Source organism: Rattus norvegicus, chromosome 8 (genome assembly GCF_036323735.1).
Source record: "Rattus norvegicus strain BN/NHsdMcwi chromosome 8, GRCr8, whole genome shotgun sequence".
NCBI lineage: Eukaryota > Metazoa > Chordata > Mammalia > Rodentia > Muridae > Rattus > Rattus norvegicus.
In genome coordinates, this window is record NC_086026.1 from 15,264,619 (window position 1) to 15,287,305 (window position 22,687).

Genomic DNA, 22,687 nt, shown 5'->3' on the forward strand with positions numbered 1-22,687 from the left:
TGTGTAGGGGGGAGGAGCTGATACTAAAATCTGGTTCCCTAAATGTCTTTTGATTATGTCAATAAATATGGCAGAAGCCAATCTCATTGGGCAAAGGGGAAAAGTGTGATTTCTGGGTCTCAGGAGGAAGAAGAGGGCACAAGAGAAGGGGAGCTTTTTTGGGCAGGCTTTGTGGAGAGGAGCACTTATACCATGTGAGGCCCGGAGGCAACTAGAACTGGTGGCAGCCTCCGCCCCCAGCTGAATTCTAGTATAGGGTAGCTGATAGTTTAGAGCAATAGATTCTGCACCTAGCAGTTGTGCTATCTGGCTGGTCTTAAAGTGTTAGAACTGTCTGGTGTTTTGCTCCCATTTAAAAGTGACATTTCTCTCTCCTCTCCCCTCCTCTCCTCTCCTCTCCTCTCCTCTCCTCTCCTCTCCTCTCCTCTCCTCTCCCCTCCCCTCCCCTCCTCTCCTCTCTTTTCTTTTTCTCTTCTGTTCTCATCTTTCCTCTTCTCTTTCTTTTCTATTTTTCTCATTTGCTTATGTTTTTAAACATAAGAAACAGATAGTTGGGCAATTTAGTTAGGTTCAACAAAATAAAGTAGAAAACTTTACCAAGAAGAAACATGACTGAATTTTTTTTTTATATCACTAACTCACCTTGTAATTTCAAACTCTGTATTTGGCCACAACCTCTAGCATTCCAGAGAATTCTCATTTGAATATATTTTCAGGGAATAAGCCAGGTGTTGCCCCTGTTAGAAAATACTTGACAGTTGAACCCTCCCTCAAACTGGAGAGGTCGCCTTAATTATTGTTTCACTGACAGCTACAGGCACTGCTGGGTAGATTATAGGTCATTAAAATGGACTTCCCCTTCCATACCCACACTGGCCAGACCAGAGTAGAATTTACAGGGAAAAGGCAACTCTTATAGGTGAGTGGGCACTTGAGGAAGGCAGCACAAAGTCCTGGATCATAGCTATTCAAATGACATTTCACAGCAAAAGGAGGCATGTAGCTGCTTCATGGAACTTCAGCATGCCCAGGCAGAACTTGACATGTTCAAGTTCCCATTACAAAGTTGTCAGAGCAAAATTAGTGCATGGTGCACTCTGAGACAAATTGTTCAGAATGTAGTGTGTCAGAATTAGGCAAAATGGTAACATCGGGAAGAAAGTTGGCAGGGACTCCTTTGTAACTACTGAAGTATCAACAAAAACAGCTACATTTTTCCTGATCTTTATCCTAAATAGGGGACACAGGGCATTAGGAATGCACATGGACCAATAATTCTTGTCTATTGATTTTTTTTAGCATTTACTACCATTTAAAATTATTTTACCTTACAGTGTTGACTTAAATAGTACACAGCATTCATGTATGGAGTCTGGCTTGGGAGCTATATTTTGTAATTCCTTCAGTAAGTCAGAGCTTTACTGTTTCAGAGGCAAGGCAGATGTCATCCCGAAAAGTTAAAGAATTGTGAAAGAAATTTTATGTTGTATGAGAGCAAGATGGCCTTTAAACTGGAAGAATGTTATTGTGTCTAAAGTCACACAGTCCTCTATGAGAGAGAGGACACATCACTTAAGCACTTTAAGTCCTGAGCTCTTATGCAAACCATTGGTGACAGGAAAAGAAAATCTCACATACCACAGCCATAATTATTGACATTTTTCCTAAGTAATGATTTTTTTTAATTTTGGAAAAAATATATACATAATATATATATTATAATGTATGTGTATATACATGTTGGTAACATCCTTAAATAAAGTGTCTGATCTTCTATCATCATCAGCAGCAGCAGCAGTAGCAGAAGCAGCAGCATCATATATGTGTGATGTGCATCTAGGCACTTAAGCTTGATATAGCGTGCAGGTCAGGAGACAAAATTTTGAGTCAGTTTTCTCCTTTCACCTTCACATGGGTTCTGGGAACTGAACGCAGGTCACCAGACTTGCATAGAAGGGCTTCTATCGGTTACCTGGCCACCACACTGAAATGATTCTTTTAACTATTTCCTGTCAGTTTATAGATTTTTGATAAATTCTATTATTCTTTACTTCTTTGTTTTTCTTTGCTTGTCTAGTTTTGTTTTTAGTATCTTTAGCATATCTGACACTGCTTTAGAGCCTTTTGTAACTTTAGAAAGCTATAGTTTTGGACCCTCTCCCATCTTTTCTGTTCCATAGACTCTACTGCTGCTCTTTTCAATGTCCTTAATTTTGATTTCATTCTTCCTCTTTGTTCCTCTCCCTCCTCTTTCTCATCAACTTCTCTCTCTCTCTCTCTCTCTCTCTCTCTCTCTCTCTCTCTCTCTCTCTCTCTCTCTCTCTTCTTTTAGACAGAGTGCCAATATGTTTTCTAGGTTGACTTTCAACTTGCAATCTTTCCACCTCAGCTTCCGGTTTTGGATTTCCTTGTTCACATCATGTTCCGTTCAAGGCAGTGGTGGTCAAGCCTCAGTTTTTAAATGGAGATTCAGGTTGAAATATTTGCTCATGATCATAGATTTCAAGAGAGCTCTGTTTCCCACCTGCAACCACATCCCAAACAACTTACAATGTTCTCCAGTGAAACACTAACACTCTGACTATGTTCTAAATAAAAATGCCAGAATCTAGCCGTTAAGTCAAATATTTTCTCAATATTATCATTATGATGTTGATAGTCATTCTCATTATGTGGTAGTCACTCTAACTGATCATAGTTACTGTAATAAATACAGAAAGATACAGTGGTGACCCTTTTAGCCTAGAGTCTGCTAATGTATTTAAATCATGAAAGGCATAGGGATTTTTTAGTTTAGAGAAGGATCAAGCAGAGACAACCGTGTAATCAAGTAAGTGTGACTCAAAGGGATTACATCAACTGTAATGTAATGTTACATTTAATGTAAGCATTTCCCACACATGACTGAGTGGCCAGCACTAAGACTAGAAAGGTGTGTACAGATCATCTCTCCCTTTAAAAATGAGAACCTACCAGTTTCCTTACTTTTAGGCACTTCCCTTCTTCGCTGCTTTCCCTGAGAAATGTATGTATGTATGTATGTATGTATGTATGTATGTATGTATGTATGTATGTATCTTTCTATTGTGGCGACGTGTCACTGCTCTGACATTAAGGCTAAACCTCCAGCTCACATCCCCTAGCTTCTCTTCCCTCACCTTCGTGTTGCTTCCAATCTCTGTCCTGAGCGTGCAAGCTTCATCTGAGCACCTTGACCATTACAGAACACATCCTTCTTATTCCAGTTTATTCATTAGGTGTTTCTATTTTCTTTATCTTTCCCCCATCAAACCTAGTCTCTCATCAGACAACTAGTTGAAGCTCACATCTTCCATGATAGCTTGGTGAAGAGTCAATGTCTGATGGGTGTTGGTACAAACACAGTGATCCACAGGACTCATCTACCTACACTAAGAAAGTGTCTAATTTAAGCGTTGTGAATTGAGAGAGGCTCAGCCAGCCAGCAGCTGGACATTTCCTTGTTCTAACAGCCAAGTCCTTTAACTATAAATGTTTGCCAAGTTCTAGAAAAGACACAGGCTGTTCTCAATATGAAGATCTATTACACAGTTAACATATGCCAATGGGAAATATCCTTTTTGTGTAACATTTTCTCTAAAATGATATATTGAAATTTAAATTTCTTTTAAATTTGATATTTGATATTTGAATATTTGATAATTGAAATATCAAATATCAAATAAGTAAATTTGATATTTGAAATTTAAACTACTTTTAATTTATGTATAAGGAAATAAAAGTTATTCACATCAGTAGGAAGACATGACACTTTGTTACATTTTAGAATATGCCTAAATGTTAAAAATATTCCTCAAGCCTTAATTATTTTTACATAACAGAATCTTTCAGAGTATATTTCTCCAACTCTGTCAAGTGTCCAGTTCATTATTGTTGTCTGTAGTCATCCTACTAATAAAGGAATCTTTGGGTGCCTACTACAAGCTAGGCGTACAACTGAAAATCAACACAGGCCAGCCTCAAAGATCTTGTAGAATATGAATGAGAAACATACTATTAAACATTCTATGAAGATAGTAAAGAGTAGGTATTATAGTGCAGATTTGAAGAGTCCTAACTGAACAGATGGGAATGGGCCAGAGACTCTTTCGAAAAGAGACTCTTCTTGGTACCCAAGAAGAGTTCTGAGGACTGGATGGAAGTGTAAGACTCCCAGAATCATACTGTAAGGAATCATCTGTCAGGTGGGCTAAATGTATATTATAAGCTCATTTCTCTTCTGTATCACCTTGAGGACAATAACAAGGACAGCATTGTAATGCACCTCAAGCACAGAGCCCTTCAAATCCTGAGTTGGTTTTTATACCACACTGTGTTAGACACAATGGTATTGTAAATGATTTCCGAGCTTGGTAACTATTTTTCTCACTTAGAGAAAAATAGAGATGGGATCTGTATGGCTTGAGGAGAAAGATAAACTAAGAGAAAAAATAAAAAGAGTAAAAATGCCAAATGGGAACCAAAATATAGGGAGGGATTTTTAGGGGGAAAACCCTTACATCGAGACTGTGGTAAGCTCCTAGAAAATAGTGCATTCATGGGCTGGAAGATAGCATAGTGGTTAAGAGGGAGAACTGCTCCTGCACACAACTGACTGTTTTTTGACTCCCAACCCTAACTTGGCACCAGGTAGCTTACAGGCACCGTGTCTGTCTGCACGCCACCTCCATGCTTCCTACCATGATGACAATAGACTGAATCTCTGAATGGGAAGCAGCTTCAATTAACTCCAACTAAAATGCTTTCTTTTCTAAGACTTGCCATGATCATGGTGACTCTTTGAAGCAATAGAACTTTAATAAGACAGTCTCCTTGTCTTCTGATGCATGAATGAGAAAGGCCTCCCACAAATGTCTGAGAATTCTCCTGTCTCCACCTCCAAACCGAGTATGGGAACTGAAATTATGGGTACACTATACCACTTCCAACTTTTTGTGAGTCCCCAGAGTTATATGGTAAACACTATACTCTTTAAGCCCTTTCCCCAAGCCTATCCCAAGCCTCCTCCCTGGTGCCATGTTTTTTATTCTTTTAGTCTGAACTGACTCTATAACCTCCTTGCCTGAAGGAACATAGGAAAGGAAGTATCCAGCACGTTAAAGGATGGGCTTAAGACACCATGAAGGAATATCCACTTTTCTCACTGTCTTAGAGTTCTGTTACCACAAAGGGACACTTCTAGTGAGTGTGCCACAACCTGAAAAAGGCTACGGTTCGAGCTACATCTTCTGATTCTTCTGCAGGAGTGACTTGTCTGGTGGAAACAAAACAAAGCACCTACACATGCCTGTCTCTGTTCCCCAATGAACTCCAGGCTATTATAACCACTCCTCACTGGAAGCCATTGTGCTTGATGGTTATTTGCTACCTAGCAACAGAGAAGATTGAAGGAAGATTCTGAATTCACAGCTGGTCTGAAGTAACTATCCCCACCAGGAGAGGTGTGTGGAGAAGGGAAGACTGACATCTCCCTTGGGAGAATCTATCTAATTGCAGGCAATGGCCAGGTCTGATGAAACAAAAGGCTGGAGCACAGAGTTTCACAAACAGAAGACTCATGTTTGAGGACATTAATGTTATAAGTCAGTTTGAACATTGTGTAAGGTGTATCTGTGTGCATTAAAACATCACATAATGCTTTGCTCATGTGCGTGACATTTATATTTTACGTACTATTTAAAAAAGCAGGAAGGAAAATAAACTTTGTCTCGTATCTTCACTTCCCTCAGTCTCAACACCTTCGACTAGAAAGTCAGATTGTAAAAATGAATACCTCAAAAGATATTTCATACATTGTTAGCAATTTTGTATCCTATAAATAAAAATAATTTGTTTGAACAGTTGCCTTCAATAATAAGATATTTATTACATGAACAAAAAGCATAATGTTTTAATCACAACAAGTTAGTCTAATCTAGCACAAAAATCTGCTGTAAATAAGAGAATCCAATTGAGTAGAGCGATGTAGTACATGAGCGTGTGTAATCTTAGGAGTACTAGCATTGCTCATACTGCATGATGTGTTACAAGTAAGAAATAACAACAGATATAACGTAAGTAATCACCTCCAGCAGTTATCTTTGAATGTAACAAAGGATTGTAATCGTGTATTCACTTTGCAGTCATGTGACATCGATTTTTTTTTAACAAATAAATAGCTTGGCATCCAACTGAGGTGTTCCTGTCATTGTACCCAAGTGTGAAGATCTCCATTTGTCTCTTTATACTTAAATAAATTCAGACGTGGGATAGAAGAGACCAGAAAGAAAGCATAGAGCCCTTTGAGAGCTGATGACACTTTTCCAGAGCCAGTCAGTAAGCTCTGCTCTTAGAGAATCTTGGGAATTCTCACACTGAGGCTAATAACAATTTATTTTACTTGCTTCCCAATTAGATCCCTTTTACAAAGCCTCTCTCTGTCCTCTGTTCGTCACTTGCCGTTTCACTTGTCCTACCATTGGAGTAAAATGCATGGGAGGAACTGAGGGCATAATTGTGCTGTCAATATAGATTGCACATTTTATCTTGTTACATGAAAAATGAATAGCTGTTTTTAATAACATTTTGTGACAACGCATGAATCTCCCAGTTCCTCAAACATTAAGTAACACACATTTATTATTTCCACAGAAGCGTTTTTGTCTTGAGGTTTCTAAATGATTACCCAGTGAAAGTTAACTCCAGACTCATCTTTCCTTCCCACGCTTCCTCCCTCTTTGATCTCAGTAGAGCCCAGATTTGATTTATCTCGTCTCATTATTCATTTGTCTGTCATTCAGGCTTTCTATGATTTTGCTCCCCTTCAGTCAATTGCCAGGAATAACTTCCTTTATTCTGTGCGGCATCTTTTTTTTCATTTCCATTTTTGCTAACATTCCTCCACATAGGCATAATGACACCTTGCATCCAGAAAACCTCCTCCTTTTAACTCTAACCTCCTTTATTCTCATGGAAAATAAACCTGTTTCTCATTATGCAAGAGCAGCATGCTATTCTGGGAGAGGCAGTTGGCTGGAAATTAGAATAGACAGGTCCATGAATTTGGGCAAATCGCTTTACTGTCTCATCCTTGGGTTTATTATCTGTAAAAGGAGGAAGCTGGAGTGAGCGATGTCTAAGATTCCCATTGTGCTGGGAGCAGCTGCTTCCCCAGCATTCCTCACCAAGGAGATTCCAAAATATGAGGACTACATGGGTAATTTGCTCCCTGAGTGACTTAAGAATAAAATGAATTTATTTGTTGTCTCAACGATTCATGGAAAAATTGTTGATCCCAATTTCATTGAAAACAATGTGATTGTGTTAAGTAGAGGTCAAGAGGTACCCACCTTGGCATTCTGTCTTTCCCTTGTCTGATACTTGGATTGATACTTCCTCCATTGCCTTACATATTTGAAGACTAGTTTCCAGTTGATGGCGCTATTCAGGATGGTTTAGGAAGTGCAGCCTTTTGGAGGAAAGGGGTGGCCTTTCACAGCTAAAATCTCTCCTCCACTTCTGTTACCTCTCTCTGCTTCATGCTTGTAGTTCAAGATATGAGTTTCGTGCTTCTGTCTGACCATGCCTGCTGCTTGTGACCAAGACTCTGCTCTGCTTCTGCTAACTCTTATCCCCCAGGAACCACAAACAGAAACAAACTCTTGTTGTTTTTGATGGTGATGATTTTTAAAATTCAGTTTTTACATTTTCAAAATAATATTTACTTTTGATCTCATAATACAATTACATGATTTCCCCTTTTCCTATTTTTTCTTTCAAAACCTCCTTTTTTCCCAATCTACTTTTCTTACTTCAAATTCATAACCTATTTTTTGTTGTTATCACACACACACACACACACACACACACACACACACACACGCACATTCCACTTGTCAGACCACTTTGATCTTCAAAGAAACAGAGTCAACAAATCTAACACAAACGTGACATTCATTAGGTATTTTCCATGAGTCATTGAGATTTAGCATAATTTCATTTTTATTCTTAAGCCACCCTGGGATAGAAATTACCTTTGTGATTCTCATATTTATATATGCTTTCTTGGTGTATAGTAACATGAATATGTAATGGATCGAGAATATGTGGGTGTCTGTGAGAAAGTGTGCTTGTGAGTATGTATATGTAATCCTACATACAAATACAACCTGCTCGGTCTGTATAATGTCACTTGTGTGTATGTTTTTGTACCGACCATTGGATATCCAGTTGCCATGCATGCTCTTCCTTGTGGTTGTCAGAGTCTTCTATCAGAGCAACAGAAAAGTAACTCATAGACCTGGCCACTCTGCTTACTTTAGAAGCTTCTCTACACAATGTGACATTTCTAGTTTTCTTTCATGAAAGCAGGACAAGTGAGAGAACTATTTTTCTCTTGTCATGATGGTTGGGAAAAGTCATGTGTCAGGCGCTGAGAATCACTGGTCTGGGAAACTCATAAAAGTTCAGAGGAGGCTAATATGCTCATTGAAAATGACATTGTGGATGTCACAACATGTGGGCCCAGCAACTGTATTTCAGTCACTGGTGTCAGACTGGTGGACAATAATAGAACTGTCATAGTTAATAAGGTTTTGTGGCCAATTGGCTTTGGAACACAATTCATCCATGAGTGTTGACATACATAACTGCTGTGAGTTCAGGATTGAATGATCATGTCTTGTTGACACAAGCATATTTAACAGACAGTCTTCCATTCCCTGACTCTTAGAATCTTTGTGCTAACCTTTCCATGGTTTCCTAAACCCTGGTGTTGATGGTGTGGTGGTGTTGGGGAGGGAAGGTGTCCTGTTTAGGGATGAACTTATTTCCTTTCTGCCCCGAGACAGGTTGTAAGTCTCTGTGGTTAGCTATGGAAAACATGGGAAAGGATAATGAGGCCTCACTCTTTCTGAGGGCCTATCGACTGCTAATGGTGTTTGAGGAAAAAAGAATGTCATTTTCTCCAGGGGTGTAGCAACTGATTTTCCCATGCGTCAGTAAATGATCTACCTCTGCACATGCAGAGGACTCTGATTAGACACAGAGATATCGTGATGATATTCCTAGCTGTAAACTTGGCTACAGCTGGAGTTAACTAAAACCCAGAATGAAGGGGCACACCTGTGTGGGATTTTTTTGCTGAATTTGGAGGGGGAGGAACCATTTCTAATTGGAATCTTTTGAAGTGGGAACACCACCCCTACACAGGGCTCCCACAACTTCTGCAGGAAATCTAAATAAGGAAATGGAGAAAGGAAGCTTTCTGTTTGCCTCCTTGCTCTTGCCTTTTTAACGAGTCCATTCTTACACTGGCATTGGGGTCTACTTCTTCCAGCTTCTCATGTGCACTGAGGACCAACACAGACATACAGAACAATTAGTAGATTATAGGACCTTCTATACATAGACAGCCATTGTTGGAGTAGCTGGTCCACAGCCTATAAGTCATTCTAATAAATCCTCTTTATATACAGAATGATCTCTAGTGATGTGTGTGTGTATGTGTGTGTGTGTGTGTGTGTGTGTGTGTGTATGTGTGTATGAAGCCATCAAAGGAAAAACATGTATGCATTTATGTTTTAAAGGTACTGTAATTCCAAATGTGAATTGCTAATTCGGTGATCAGGTTTAACGGGAGGAGATGAGTGAGATACTCACTAGCCAACGGCAAGAGATCAAAGAGGTAGACTCTCTCAAAAAGTTGGTAATCAATGGATGTCTAACTAATGTGCATATAAAATGAGTCACACGCTATCAGTCTTGCTGGAATCATGATGTTATCATTTTTGTAAAGATCTGAAACATACCACTGTTCTCCCTCTACATTTAGGAAGTCAAGTGCATAAAAATCAAAGCCTGTGCCTGGGACCACACAGCAGCCAGGCATTCCACTGACGGGATTACATGCAGAGTTTATGAGGCCTGTAGGAAAAGTAAACATGGGGATCCTTGTTCCAAAGGTAAAAATGTTCATTTGATGACAGTAAAATATGAAGCTATATTAGGGTCATCCCAGAGCTATAGCCTCATCAAGAATGGTGCTTCAGGCAACCGCACCACTGGCCTGAGGTGAAGTCAGTCCTGATCTCCCGACCCCAGGAGATGCTGGAGCCTGCAGGGGGCGCTCTTGATCTCCTTTGGTTGCTCTCATACAAATGGATTGATTGACTTACTGTTGATTTTGGCAATTTCTCTTTGCTAGAGTATAGTGGAGACACACTGTCTCATGAAGTATTACTATAAATCAGCAAAAAACCCAGCAGAATTATTACTTTTATTATTATTATTGTTGTTGTTGTTGTTGTTGTTGTTATTACTGCTTTGTCTCTCAAGCTGAAGAAACCATCATTAATGTGACACCAGCACCCTGCCCACCCCCAAAAACGTTTTCCATGTAAAGCTGACTGTAGACCAAAGCTGAGACTGGGTCATTGACCAAATGGCATATTGGAAAGAATACTTATATTTCTCAAGCACTATGTCAAATATCATCTTGCTCTATAATGTTTTAAAAGGGCCTCTACTCTAACAGCAGAGGTAAAATTGAAGTTAATTCTATAGAAATATTACCCATGTGATATGTGTGTATATGTACTATGAATATCCGCTGAGATGAGCCATGGTCATGCACACATATGTTAGGTTTCAAACATGGCACAAATGGCTGACGTATCTATTTAACCTATCAAAGCAGACCCAGCTCTAGGTTTTCCCAGCGTTGATCAGTTACAGGGTCTTCCTGAATGGCATACCACATGCCCAGCCATGAATGTTCCAGCTCAGGGGGGCTGGAGAGCTCTTCCCTATCACCAGTCACCAGCTTTCTTCTGTGCATTTGAGGCCCTTGGCTCATGTATCTGATGCCTTTTCCTTGCCTCTCCCCTGCCCTGCCCCTCCTCCCCATGTAGTAGAGCTCAGTCTGGTCATGTTCACTCTGGATTCTTGAAGGTGTCTCTAACTATGCTCTTCATTTTATCCATACTAAGATTTCTCCTACGACATACTTAGGGACAGTTTTTTTTTTCTTTCTTTATTTCAATTTAATCTGTACATGAGGAAACTAAATGTGGGACTGCATCAACTCAATTCAAACACAATATGAGTTGTTAGCAGCTATGAAAGGACCCTACTGTCTTAGTTCGGGTTCCATTGCTATGAAGAGACAGCATGACCAAGCAACTCTTACAAATGCAAACATTTAGTTGGGACTGGCTTACAGTTTCTGAAGTTCAATCCATTACCATCATGTGGGAAGCATGGCAGTGTATAGGCAGATTTGGTGCTGGAGAAGTCAAGAGTTCTACATCTTGATCTGAAGATAACTAGGACTTGCTTCTGCATTGGGCAGAGCTTGGGCATAGGTGCCCTCAAAGCCCACCTACTTAGTGACTTTCACTTACTTACACACTTCCTCTAATAAGGCTACTCTTTTTCCAATAAGGCCACACCTCCTAGTAGTGCCACATTCCATGGGCTAGCATATTCAAACCACCTGACCTACAGACTAAGAGTTTTATCTAATCTACCCAAAACTATATTTGCCTATATTTGGATATAAGTATAAAATAGCTTATAATTCTGAAAGAGATATTTTGAACGTCTGTTTTCTCAGGAGCAGTCAGGAGATGGTAATCTCTGTTTGCTGTAATAGTTCTGCCTTTATCCTTTAACAATTTTATCAGTTACTTTCTGTGGCTGTGATGAAACACCATGACCAAAACAATTTATCATGGAAAGCATTTACTTTGGCTTCTTGCTCTGGGTGGACAAGAGTCCCTCATGGCCTGCAGACATGCAAACAGCAGGAACAGGAAGCTGGGAGACCACATCTCAATCCTAGGCACAGGGTGCGAAGAGCGGACGTGGAAGTGAGGTAAGGCCACCAACTCTCAGAACACAGTCACAGTGACGTACTTCCTCCAGCAAGGTTCCATGTCCTCCAGGATCCATTACAAACCCAAACGGTGCCTCATATTGGGGATCAAGTGTTCACATTCACCAGCTTGTGGGAGACATTTTTTGTTCAAACTACATTGAATGAGGGGTAATGTTTCTCTAAGCCTTGAATATCCCTAAGCTATATCTGGACCTTGTATATCACCTCCTTCCCTGAAGATATGTATAAAAACTCAGTGCCTTTCCCTCATAAGTAGGTATTTGTAGTAAACTGTGGCTGCTGTGGCCTTTGCAGTCTGAGGTGGACACAGAGTTCTCTTTCCATCGTCATTACTCAGGTGGAAGATACTTTCTTGCCATCAATCTTTGACATGCAATATCATTCCTTTCTCTATCAAATCCACAACGTTTACCTTTTAGCATGAGGGAATCACTCCATGGATTCTCTTGAGCATACTGAAATTGTTAACATTCCTGCTTTTGTACTTGGTGTCATTATTACATGACCACAGATGCTGCAACACCATGATGGTTGATTTGGTTACAATATGGCTACTAAATAACTCATGGGCACTTATTGTATTCAATATAGATACTCAAATATATGAGCCTACAGGGACCATTACCATTCAAACCGCAACACTAGATCTGTGAATTCTGAGGTAGGGAAAGACAGAGCTTTTTTTCTGCCAGCCATTAAAGCACCAGGGGTTTGGAGTTAACCATATAATGTTATGAAACACATGTAGCTGGTTAGAAATGCAAATGAAAGGTGGCCATTTAGAAGACTGGGGTAGCTATCATACATCATCACTCAAATATGGGTCAGAAAGGCAGGGTGCTGTCTACTCCCTTCAGATGTCACTCACAAGTGCTGCAGTGGATGCTTTGGACAGCTCACATCTACATCTAGCTTCAATGTCACTGTTAGCACTCCAGATCCCTAATGCACTTCAAGAGAAAGGACATTGGAAATCTCTGCATTTTATAGCAGGCACACAGGTGCAGCTACACTATCTTCTCCAGTGCCTCTCTCGGCATACAATACACACAGAGGGTAATCACATAAAAGTTTAAGCATTTATCTCAGTGTGGGGGGGGGGGAAGAACACAGCCATACTCTAGATATTAATTTATGCAGACGTAACATTTCTGATGTGGTGTGCCACATGCTGAATTTTTAATGACAATTTTATAATCAGTTAAAATTATATAGGAACGTTTTAGAGAGTGGAGTGTTATCAAGAGTTCAGTTAAAATGACTTACCTCAGAGTTTTAAACAGTGCTAAGTGGTTTGTCTGAAGTATTCAGACTTGCATTTCATATGGACAGGGCCTAAAAAACGGGGCACTGGACAGGGCCTAAAAGACAGGGCACTGGACAGGGCCTAAAAGATGAGGCACTGGAAAGGTCCACCGGGGAGACACATCAGAAAATCTCTGGCTTGACTACAGCTAGACGCTTGTTTCAGAGGTTCCTTCCTGAGTATCATCATTGATAAACTACACACAAAGAAGGCTCGCATGGTTCAGTGGGTAAGTACTGGAGAGATGGGAAAACTGACTGCTCAGTACTGTTTCTTGCTAGTTAGTAGTCATTCTGTTAATCCTGTTGGCCAGAGCATCAGAGTATAAACTAGTGCAAAGGACCTAGCATAGACAACTGACTAGCTTGACCTAAACCTCCTAAATAAACAAAGCAAATCAACCCTCCTTCTCTTTACATTTGTGATTCAATACCATGCAGGTGTGACTTAATCCTATAAGAGAAAGAGGAATGTCTAGGTGAAAAATTGTAATAATGTTATTTTATTATAACCACTTTTTTGAAGAAATTCAGCGTGTCATTTCTTCCACTCTCTATGTTGTCCTTCATAATTTGGCATGAACTTATCTCTATGCACCTTTAAGAAGCTGCAGTACAGAGATATGTAAACTAAGAGACAGAAAGGAACTGGATATGTGTGTTACTGTAATCTCATGTGAAAACTTACTTTTCCTTCGCCTACTCTGCAATGTGCAGTTTCCTTCCATGCTCAGAGGTTAGTAAGTGAAGAAACAATAATTGAAGGCACTGGCACCCAGAGAGTCTCTCTGAGCTCTATTTACAGATCACAGGAGAAATAGGAAGAGTGCTGTGGAGTGGGGGGTTGGGATTTGAAGGGAGAAGAGGAGGCGCTAGGGGTCAGTCAGTCAGTGCCTTGGTGTTGGACTTCCTGTTCCTTAGAACTCTGAAAAGAGCTGCTGACATAAGTGGATCTGAGACAGCTGACTTTTAATATGTACAATTCCAAGACAAACTGTGAAAGCCCACTCCCTCCTAGCACGTGAAGACTCCGGGCTTACATTCTCGTGAACTCCACTCCCATTTCTCGGCAGGATGGGGCTACACAATGTGTAAGATACTGTGCCCGGCCCTCAAGATTGTTCTCATTTACTTCAATGGCCTCATTACAGAAAGAAGAAACTACAGGTTAGGCAGGTTCAGAACCTGGGAGTCAGTGCCCTATGGCCTGTGTCAGAGCTTGGCTAGGGCTGCCTTTCCTGGACATGAGCCCGCATCCCCCACATACTGAGAGCGACTGTGGAAAGTGCACATCACAGATCCAAGACTGTCTTATCTGCCTATGACCCAGGCAGACTCAGAAAATACCTGCTGATTAGTTGAGTCCACATTTCTAATGCCTTCAGTCCTCTTCCTGGTACCTCCTTCACCTTTAGACATACTGGCAATCAACCCTAATAATTTTGACTATTGTTACTGATCAAATCATACAACCTTTATTTTCAGTAATAATTTTATCAATGAATATTGACTATAATAAAAAAATGAATCTCAGTCAAGCATCTTCCAAATAGAGAAGTTATTTTTACAAGTTTATTGCCCACTATTTACTAATGCTAATGAGATGCCAATGTTTTTTCAAATATTGCTTCAATTAGTGTGTGTGTGTGTGTGTGTGTGTGTGTGTGTGTGTGTGTGTGTGTACCAGCCACTTTAGAACTGTAGGTGTCAACCAGAATAATATAAGTTTAAACTAAGTCTTTATCACCTGGTGTAATGGCACACATTATGAATGGTAAAGGCAGGAAGACAAACAGTTCAAGCAAATCTTCAACTGCATACTATGCTTGAGGTCTGTGTAGTTTATATCCCAACAAACAAACAAACACACATACATGCAAAAACACAAAAATCCTTATAAGTGTTAAATCATCAAAATTTGCATATGGTAAGTGACTTGTTACAACACAGAAAGTACTACACCAAAAATATACAGGCTAAGTCATGCTTCTATCAAATACCTGAACTATAATCAAATTTATTATTAGACATCTTTTCTTTCCCTGTTTCTGCTTACTTGTACAGAAGGAACACACAGATACCCCATACACAGAGTCATACTCACACATTACACTCACACATAAACATACAAACACAGGCACATATACAGACACACATGTACACACAAATATTTACACATATACATATGTACATACACATAAACACACCGACACACACAAATGCACAAACGTTTACACACACATGTACATATGCATGCACACAAACACAAACATACACATACAGACACACATTCACACACACATACACACAAACATTTATGCATACACATATACATACACATACATACACACAAACACACACACATACAGACACATTCACACATACACATATACACAAATACACACACATACAGACACACATATTCACACATACACACATGCACACAAACACACATACAGGCACACATTCGCACACACACACACACACACCTACAAATAGACAGAGAACAGGGAATTTTTCTTTAACATCCTTTTTTTTTTAAAAAAAAAAGAAGGTTGGTTTTTAATGTCAACATGTCACAAATTAGAATCTCTTGAGCATGGAGCCATGCTTAAAGAAGTGTCCTGATTGTCTTTTAACTGGGAAGTCCTGTCCAGATTGTGGGCAGCATTTTCTTGTTCCTATACCATGGGAATTTCAGAAGGAATGTCTGTTTCCCTGCTCTGGCCTGGAGCAGATTTGTCCTGACGCTGCTGCTGCTTCCCTTGCTGACATCAGGACAAGCTTTTCCCTGAATTTCCATTTCATCTGGAGATCAGTGGTACTGCAGAAAACTTCCTGGCTTCTAGAGTCAAATCGTAAAGGGACCTACCATTGTGGATTGAGTAAATACAGGCTGTGAGCCTTACTCCTCCCCACGGGGAGAGACAGCCCTTCTGGGATTATTCCTACTGATAAGCCACACGGCTTCAAGAACTCAGTAACCACCAGGTGCTCAGCTCCTCTTGTGTGATTCCATTGTTCTTTCTCATTTTTCTTTGTAATTTTTATTGGCTATTTAATTTATTTACATGTCGAATGTTATCTCTTTCCCAGTTTCTTCTCTGGAAACCCCTCATCCCATCCTTTCTCCCCCTACTTCTATGAGGGTGTTCCCCCACCCACCTACCCATTCCTACCTCCCCATCCTGGCATTTCCCTAGGCATCGAGCCTTCCAGAACCAAGGGCCACTCCTCCCGTTGATGCCCAACAAGGCCACCCTTTGCTACATATGCAGCTGGAGCCATGGGTCCCTCTTTCTTTAACATTCTTATGAAACGGAAACATCTGTGTCGAGGTGTTTAGACATTAACAATTATTTTACTCCAGTGACAACTGCTTGTTGAGGTGATAGAAGACAGAAAATGTCTCTGACTTGCTATGGGAATATCTAAAATCCAAGCATTTTGTTGTCTTTGAAATTGCTTTACATGGAATCTTAAAAAAGAAGAAGACGAAAGTGTTTTTGGAAAAACCTTTGAGAACATGGTACTTAAAATGCTTCTCTGGTCTCAGTCACAGAAAGACAGATAAAGATGCCGCTAATAAAACACAGGGACCTTGAGAATAATACAGTCTGGGAAAAGTTAACATTCATGAAGAAATTCAACTGTATTTTAAACTCAAAATAGAATTTAAATGAAAACATCTCTATTTCCCCAAAGCATCCTATCCTTCCATCGGATATGGTCCTAAGCTTTCCTGTGGATGCCGTTGTAAATTATTTTTTTCAGTCTTTTTGTTTCATTGCATAGAAATGCAAATTTAGGATTTTGTATTTAAAAATGTAATCAAACTCCATAAAAATCACATATTTTTTCTACTGATTCTTTCAGCTTTTTTTTTTTTTACTGACAATCATTTGTACATAATGGGGGCTTTGTTTTCTTCCTATTGTATTTTATATCTTGATGTGAGTCAGACAGAACACTTGTGTGGAGACCTAGTTCTCACAGAGAAGCACTCTGAGGTGAGGGGATTAGATCATGAGATCTCTTACCTCATCAGTTACTCCATTGATGGGGTGATAGTTGCCTAAACTTTGGGGGACAGCAGAAACTTAAGAGATGAGGTCTTCTTTGAAAAGGCTGGTCACTTGGGATATTCGAAGGGAGTACTATTTTGTCAGCCTGGCCCTATGTGTTTCCTGGAGGCCATGAGGCGAGCAGCGTCCCAGTTAGGTACACTGCTTCAATCATGATGTTCTTCCTCTGCACAGGCCAAGACCAGATAACCGTGAACTTGTAACTCTGGAACCATGAACCAAGTCAACCCTCCTTCCTTTAATCTGCTTCTCACAAAAGTTCGTCCCAGTAAGGTAAAGCTAAAACATTTTCCTAATTTTGAATTCTTCTTTTCTTCCCACACTGACTAAAGATATCTAGTAAACTGCTTTTCTGTTTTCTAAAGGGAATGAATTCACAGAATGGTTTCAGATCTGTGTCTGAAACATCAAGGTAAGGGAAAAACCTGGCCTACTGTCCCAAGTCCTCAGTCCACAGCTATTTGAACACCAGTTTATTTCTCTTTTCTACTGGAGATCTACCCTCTGATCCAAGTCATTGTATATATTTTCATATACTGTCTCTGGATTCGTGATAGTAGTTTCTCAAATTCTGAACTCGTTTCCTAAAATAAACTCTTGTCTCTACAAGTCAAAATGATATCCAAGAATCATTTCAAATAGTTCATCCAAAAGCTTCTCCATGTTTTCTGACCAGATTTTATTTTTTATTCTATGGCCTCTCATAGGGTTTTGTGAATTTCAACAGAAAGGCAGTTTGTGCTTTAAACAGAATTGGACATTCTTTATCTGAGCTACTTGCTAACTATATGAGCCCGGGCCACCTATGACTAAATTCACTTAAAGTGGACAATTGTATCTTGGAATATTGTCTGATTATGAGGACCGCAAAAATGTAATGCATATCTAACAGTCCTTGTGCTCTAGACAAGAGAGCTATTTTTATCATGGACTTAGTGGGAACAGCTTTTCCTCTCTATACTGCAGGGTTCAAGGCCAGTGTTACATCTGGGCACTTAACAGTGCCTCTTGGAACGGGGCTTCTTTCTCTTACTTTGATAGGAGCTAGCATAGTATCTTACCTTCATTATCTAACAAGGAAGGGTCTGTTTTCCTTGAAATGAATCAAATTACATGTAACTATACCTAGACTATTCTTTTGTGGCATGAAGAAAGAGAATGATTATGTACAATTATGAAAGAAAATGACAGAATTAGTTTAGTAATCTCATTCCTTCAGATATAACCAAGAACACAGAGACCATCTTGACACATGGTCTCTCTCTCTTCTCTCTCTCTCTCTCTCTCTCTCTCTCTCTCTCTCTCTCTCTCACACACACACACACACACACACAGACACACACAAACACAGACACACACACCACATAAACATCTACAAACACATATGTATATATATGTTTATATATACACATATTTACTTATTTTATGTTTTTGTATTTGATTAATTCTCTGAGAATTTCATAGGATTTATTTTGAACATAGCCACTCCCCCTAACTTCTCCCAGATCTGAACCTTCCTACTCCTTCTCAACTTCATGTTTTCTTTTCTTTTAACGACACACAGAGTCTAACTTGTGCTGCATATGTGCTCATTGGCATAGAGCCATCTCTTGGAGAGTGGGTCACATGTTAGGACTATGTTATTAAAAAAGTTATATTCTTCCTTCCCCAGTCAGCATCAAAGGTCGGTAACTCTAGTGAGCCCCTCCTTACTCCATGAGGGAGTAGTGACTGTCTTGGTCTTATATGTCTTGAACAGTCAACCACTGCTTCTCTGAGTCCCTGAATATAGCTGTCCTTGTGTTCAGAAAACACTGTTTGACTCTGGTCTTCCCTGATGTCTGGTTCTCACAGTATCTCTCCCGCCTCCTGGAAGAGGTGATACAAACGTCTCACTTGGTATTGTGCGCTTCATTGAGACTTATTCTCTGCAGTTTGATCAATTGTTCGTTCTAGGATGGGCTGTTTTTAATGTGAAGAGAAGAAGGCGTGCTAATATGAATGTCTTTTTGGGTTATCTTTTATGGAAATGGTCTGGCGGCTGCTCTTACTGCAGTCAAGGTTAACACAATGTCTGCACTCTAATTTGTAACCATGCCGCTAATTCCCATTATGAATCAACCACAGTTAAATTAGAGAATGATTTATGCAAAAACTGAAGCTAAGTGACTACTGGGATTAGTAGCTAATCCCAGAAGTAGCTAAACATCTCCTCTGTAAAGTCCTTTTTCCTCCGCATTCTCTGAATCTTCCTTCTTTGCTATTTTGTGTTCAGCAAAGAGGCACTTGGGGAGGTAGCAGGATCAGTCAGTAGCATGCACTTAGATGCTTGAATTCCCAAATATTTTAGCTGTTGTTTGTATTAAGGACAAATTAAGCTGAAAGTTGTAGTCTGGGGGGCTTTTGAAAAAAAGAAAGCCTTTAAGCAATTAATGGCTTGTTCAAGTCTTGTGCCTACTTGGAGTGCACAGCCAGGCAAGTTGTGTAACTGTTTATAGTAACCGGGGTAAATGAAGCATAGTTAGAAGTAGAATTTATGAACTGTTTGCTAAACTGGTAATTAGGTAGAGATGTAAAGCTGCAAGCAAGAGATGCTGCCAGGACAACAGGAGCCGCCTTATTCTGTTGTCATTTGAGGCTTAAATTGCCACAGCTCTTCCTGATACTTCCCTTGGGAGTTGATGCCTCTTTTGTTATATTTAACAATTAAGGGGAAAAGGAAACAAGAGACCAGCTGGTGGTGACAACAGGAAATGGAAAGACAGGTTTGAAGGTCTTTGGGGAGGACTCTGAAGCTCTTCTATGACCTTCGATTTGGGACATACCAGGGAAAAAGCAATTAAAGTCTTCCTGATGTGCTGTCCTCTGCACGTAATTATAGGTCACATATCTGAAGATCTGTCATCATGTCACGTCAATAGGATTGGTAAAGTACAAGATTTGAAGCCATGAGAAGACCTTTTCCTCCTCTATTTTTAATCAACAGTTTAATAGAGTGCGAATGTTGGTTCTGAATGCATTTGTATTATTTTGGGTTATACTTCCTAGGGATGGAATGGGTTTAGAAACACTGCATTTTGCTCAAAGTAAAGTAAATCAGGAATGGAAAAACTGGGACAGAGGCAGTAGTATTGTTATACCAGTTTGACAAGTAACTTATGTATAATGTCAGGTCCTCTAATGAATTTGTCAATAAGAAGACAGAGCCAGCCTTGGACATTTCTTACTGTACCAACACCAATACCAGTGTGATCTAGTTTTATCATCAAGCAGAGGAAGTGACCAATGATAGTACGATGAAGCTCGAGCACTGACATTATTAGTTTGTAATTTGCATTTTCTTCTGCTGGAAGAAAAATTAGGTTTAAAAAGGTATCATGTATTCTCACATGTATGTGTAGTCTCAAACTATGTGGAATGTAGGAAACTGATCTCATAGGAATTGAGAAAAGTGGTATTGTCAATGCTGGAGAGATAGGAAGGAAATGGAGAGGAAGATAGGTGGAACATTACAGTTGAATAGACTAAATCAGGTGTGGTCAGTGCGGGATGGTCATAGACTGGACATTAGAGAGGAACTAGAAGTCTCTGAGCCAGTGAGACAGCTCAGTGGGGAAGGCCAAAGACCAGTGTGATCCCCAGGATCCATATGCCTGAAAGAAAAGACTGCCTACTGCAGCCTGTACTGCCATCTCCACGACCCTGCAACCAGCATGTCCCCAAACCTACTCATGCACAAAACAAGTGAATAACATGTCACTTCAAAAAATTTAAAAGGAAGTCTGTAGTGCTATGTCTCAGACAACTATAGATAGTGTGTGTGTGTGTGTATATATATATGTATATATATATATATATATATTTTAAAAGGTAGAAGGAAACGTTCCTATAAAAGATGATAAAACCTGAGGAAACAAGGATCTTTTTCACCTGATGTGAACAATGTGTATTATATGTATATAATGATGCATGTATGAGAATATCATATGGCTGTCACCAAAATAAGCAATTTTCTGTTTTTTTTTATTGTACCAGCTAGACGTAGATTTGACTCTAAAAAATAAGAAAACATGATAATAAGGCAGAAGCAAATTTGATTATTTTCTAGAAGACAAACAAACGACTCTGCAATCACAGGAAGGTTTGAAAAGAAATGAAAACTTGTCTGCACTTGGGTTTGCATGGGATTCTTTTTAACTGGATACTGAATTCATCACTACAATATGTACTAAGTTTAGCAAAGCTGGGTCTTTCGAAGGACTCACTCAGTCCTTCTCAGTTTTTCTCAGTCAAAGCTGCACTGTGTCATAGGTGAATAGGAGGCATCGTCCAAACAGTCACTAAGGAGCTGGCTTTCTTTGGTTTGTTTTTGTCCTTGTACTCTCAGTTTAGATCGGAACAATAAAATTTTCACACACAAATTACCACACTCTCACAGGGGAGACAATCAGCAAGGACAGGCAGCTTCCCTTCAAGGTGCTACTGAGAAACTGTACAACTGCTTCCTTAGTACGTGGAATCCACTTACCTTGCACAAGAGCCTGGGACAAATGGTCTGCAGTTCTATGATTGATATAGAGTCGAAAACCCAAGACATATTACTGTTTTAGTCACAAAATGTGTGGAGAGAGTAGGAGGTGTGTGAGTATGTGTGTGTGTGTGTGTGTGTGTGTGTGTGTGTGTGTGTGTGTGTGTGTGTTGTGGGGGGATTAAAGTGGCTGTGAAGTAAATGTCAAGGTTCTTGAATTTAGAACAGAAACTAAGAAAGAATTCTGAGTGTAGCAGTTGATGAGGATAATCCCAGCACCAGTGATTTTAGGGAGAAGACAAGAGAGTTTGAGACTAGCCTGAGCTACAAGGTAGGAAACTGTGTCAACAGAAAACATAGAAAGATTGGGGAGACATCCCTCAGGCGTTTGTCTGCGATGTCTGAGACCCTGAATTAACTCCAACACAGAAATAGACTAAGAAAAATATAACAGAATTTTAGTCAGGCATGTTGACTCTCTCTCAGCATTCCAAAGGCAGAGGCAGGAGAATGAATGTAAGCTCAAGGCCAGGTACAGTTGGTGGCTCGAAAGGGTCTTGGAAGTTTGTCTAAGGTGGTGGGAGTGGAATTCCACTCTCCGTCTCCGTGTGGGAATGTAGCTCCACTTTCAGTTTTACTCATGGTAGAACTTTAGATTTATTGACCAGCAACAGATGTGACTTTAAAATTGCTTTGTGGCTGGAAATTTTAAACAAGTCACTTAATCCCTTTGAGTTTAAATGTATCTGACTCAGAGGGTTCCGTTTAGTTGGAAGCCCTGCTTGCTTCCTCCTTTCTCCAACACCACCTCCTCAGAAAGCCTCCAAATAAAGAAAGGATGCTAAAAGCCCA

The 22,687-nt window shown here is 39.9% G+C and overlaps 1 protein-coding gene across 5 annotated transcripts in view; it reads right to left on the reverse strand.

Moving 5' to 3' along the window:
* The window catches only part of Cntn5 (contactin 5), a 1,231,995-nt gene that overhangs the window by 247,195 nt on the left and 962,113 nt on the right, over positions 1–22,687 (reverse strand).